Source organism: Oncorhynchus keta, chromosome 10 (genome assembly GCF_023373465.1).
Source record: "Oncorhynchus keta strain PuntledgeMale-10-30-2019 chromosome 10, Oket_V2, whole genome shotgun sequence".
NCBI lineage: Eukaryota > Metazoa > Chordata > Actinopteri > Salmoniformes > Salmonidae > Oncorhynchus > Oncorhynchus keta.
The window spans coordinates 61,116,666-61,120,142 of NC_068430.1; the positions used below are offsets into that span (position 1 = coordinate 61,116,666).

The 3,477-nt window shown below is 42.7% G+C and overlaps 1 long non-coding RNA gene across 1 annotated transcript; it reads right to left on the reverse strand.

Moving 5' to 3' along the window:
• Positions 1-220: 220 nt before the first annotated feature.
• On the reverse strand, positions 221-1,972 carry LOC118365727 (uncharacterized). Its single transcript, XR_008144686.1, has 3 exons — positions 1,910-1,972; positions 359-687; positions 221-239 (listed from the first exon to the last, which is right to left on the reverse strand). It is a non-coding gene; the product is annotated as an uncharacterized LOC118365727 (long non-coding RNA).
• Between the last annotated feature and the right edge of the window lie 1,505 nt (positions 1,973-3,477).

The window sequence follows — 3,477 nt, forward strand, 5'->3', positions numbered from 1 at the left end:
CTGGTTCCACTCGTTTTATTCATAAAAGAAGTCATGTCACACCAAATTTTGTAATAAATCCATCCTGGATAGGCGTCTGCTAAATGACTTAAATGTAATGTAAATGTAAATTAATGGAGCCTTGCCTTCACCCAGAGCACAACCCCTCCTTTAGGCTTGAAGAGGTTAAGCAAACCAGCGGGTCCTTGGCTTTCACATCCGGTCCCAATCCATGTTACACCGGCAAGCCTTTGGGTTACCTGTTGTAGAAAAAAACTACAACATTGGAACATGCAATTTCTTATGCCATTTTAGATGATGAAAGGAAATGAGTAGAAGAAGTCCCTCTGGACAAATGAGACACAGCCTTAGAACTCACCTCCTCGCTCCGCGGCGCGTCCTTGCACAGCTCGCCCCAGTCGTGCTGGATCTCCTCCTCCTCGCGTTTCAAAATGGCCTCCAAGTCATCATCGTCGTCCTCGTCCGAGCTGGTCTCCACATTGCCCTTTTCCCCTGGCCAGATCTGGCCCGCTGCCGTCACTGTCCTCGTCTAACTCTGAACCGGACTCGTCCTCGGAGCCGCTCTCCATGTCACTCTCCACATCTGCTTCATCATCTTCGTCATCCTCACTGCCGTCTGAGATGCTGGCCGCCTGGTCCACATCGCCCCCTCAATGTGAGGCACCTTGTCATCTTCCTCTTCGTCATCTGTAAAAACAGCATGTATTGATGGCAGCAACAAACTTCAAAACAATGCATAGATTGTATGAGCATGTACTGTATATAAAAATAAGGTGTTTATGTTTTGTTTTTTATACATTCACAACCATTTCTGAAAACCTGTTTTCATTTTGTCATTATGGGGAATTTTATGTAGATTGATGAGGATTTTTATTTAATCCATTTTAAGAAAAAGGCTGTAACGTAACAAAATGTGGAAAAGGGGAAGGGTTGTGAATACTTTCCCGAATGAACTGTATAAAGTCTCCACTTGGCTGCAGCAGCAGAAGCTTTGCTAGGACTGAGCAAGCAGCTCAAAGGAAAAACCATCATCATCATCTCTAGAGCTATATCTTAATGCAGGTCTTCAATCCAACTCATCGCCCAATGTTAATACATTTTTTGTACTGACTACGCACACTCACAGGACTACACATACTCACACTCCAACACACATACTTTATTTGATCACACAAACATAACACGCACACACCTTCATACTGACTCACATACAATCATCAGATACGCTGCTTCTGCTACTCTGTTAATGATATATCCTGATGCCTAGTCCCCTTATATCTATACATAGACCCTTTTCTAGTACACGACACATTGATTGTCACGGACAGATGCGCGCGGCAGCCATCGCCATCTGCTCCCACTCAACATAAGCTAAGATTTACGTATTCTTAACAAAAATTACTTTTTGGGGTTCTCATACTCTTACAATGATGTTTTCATTCTTGCATGAACATTCACTAAGCGTCTGCTAAATGGCATATATTATTATTATTATTATATTATTATTATATTTGGTTGTGATCTTTGGAAAATAACAATTTGGGATGCAGCAGTTGTTTGCTAGAATGCTATGGCTCATTGATATAGGCTGTAGCAACAGCTAGCCAAAGAGCCATTTTACTAGTTGAAGTCTTTTTTAAAAAGTATAATGCAGTTGATTTGCGATGATGACACAAACATTGTATTAAGGGGACGTTCATACAAGCCTTATAAAATCCAATTACAATCCAAAAGTAGTGTGAAATGCACTCATAAGCAACATGTAAATAGAGTTTCTTTGCTGGTGTTCAATAAGAGCTCCCCCTTGTTTGCCCTTGCATCAACTTACGCGCATAGTCACTCAATGTTTGTAAACACAGAAGGGATCTATATCTGCCCTGGACATTGTAAATATGGTATTGGCACTTACCCTGTATATATATTGCTTTCTTGTACTCTTCTTCTTATTTCTTGTGTGCTTTTGATTTCTATTTTTACTTTATAGTGCAGCACAGTATTGATTACTGCATTGTTGGGGGAAAGAGCTTTCAGAAAGGCATTTCACTGTGCTTGTGCACGTGACAATAAACTGAAACATTTGTTTTAACGCCGACTCTTTTCTCCTTGTATATCGTGGTATTTGCTCTTGCTGCAGCCGGTCCTGATCACCCTCTCATGCAATGACACCATTCTATATACTTCCCGGCCCGTCATTGGACACTGTGCTATCCAACCTCCAAACGAGCCAATGCCATACAGCACTCCTTCCGTGGCCTCCAACTGCTCTTAAACGCTAGTAAAACCAAATGCATGCTTTTTCAACCGGACGCTGCTTGCACCCGCATGCCCGACTAGCATCACCACCTGGATGAAACCAACCTTGAATATGTGGACATCTATAGTACCTAGGTGTCTGGCTAGACTGCAAACTCCCTTCAGACTCACATCAAACATCTCCAATCAAAATCAAATCCAGAGTCGGCTCTATTCCGCAACAAAGCCTCCTTCACTCACGCTCAAGCCAAGCTTACCTAGTAAAACTGACTATCCTGCCGCCGATCCTGGACTTCGGCGATGTCATCTACAAAATGGCTTCCAACACTCTACTCAGCAAACTGGATGCAGTCTATCACAGTGCCATCCGTTTTGTCACTAAAGCACCTTATACCACCCACCACTGAGACTTGTATGCTCTAGTCGGCTGGCCCTCACTACATATTCGTCGCCAGACCCACTGGCTCAGGTCATCTACAAGTCCATGCTAGGTAAAGCTCCGCCTTATCTCAGTTCACTGGTCACGATGGCAACACCCATCCGTAGCACGCGCCCAGCAGGTGTATCTCACTGATCATCCCTAAAGCCAACACCTCATTTGGCCGCTTTCGTTCCAGTACTCTGCTGCCTGTGACTGGACGAATTGCCATCGCTGAAGTTGGAGACTTTTATCTCCTCTTCCAACTTCAAACATCAGCTATCCGAGCAGCTAACCGATCGCTGCAGCTGTACATAGTCTATAGGTAAATAGCTCACCCTTTTTCACTCCAATTTCATTCCCATACTGTTTTTGTATACTGTTTTTATTTATTTACTTTTTCTGCTCTTTTGCACACCAAATATCTCTACCTGTACATGCCCATCTGATCATTTATCACTCCAGTGTTAATCTGCAAAATTGTATTATTCGCCTTACCTCCTCATGCCTTTTGCACACACATTGTTGTATATAGACTGCCCATTTTTTTCTACTGTGTTATTGACTTGCTAATTGTTTACTCCATGTGTAACTCTGTGTTGTCTGTTCACACTGCTATGCTTTATCTTGGCCAGGTCGCAGTTGCAAATGAGAACTTGTTCTCAACTAGCCTACCTGGGTTTAAATAAGGTGAAATAAATAAAAATAAAAATAAAAACGCATTTTGCTTTAGCAGGGGCCCGGAGGTAATTGATGTTATGGGTCATAAGGTCATACAATAAGGTCCCTCTTCTACTTTACCTCCT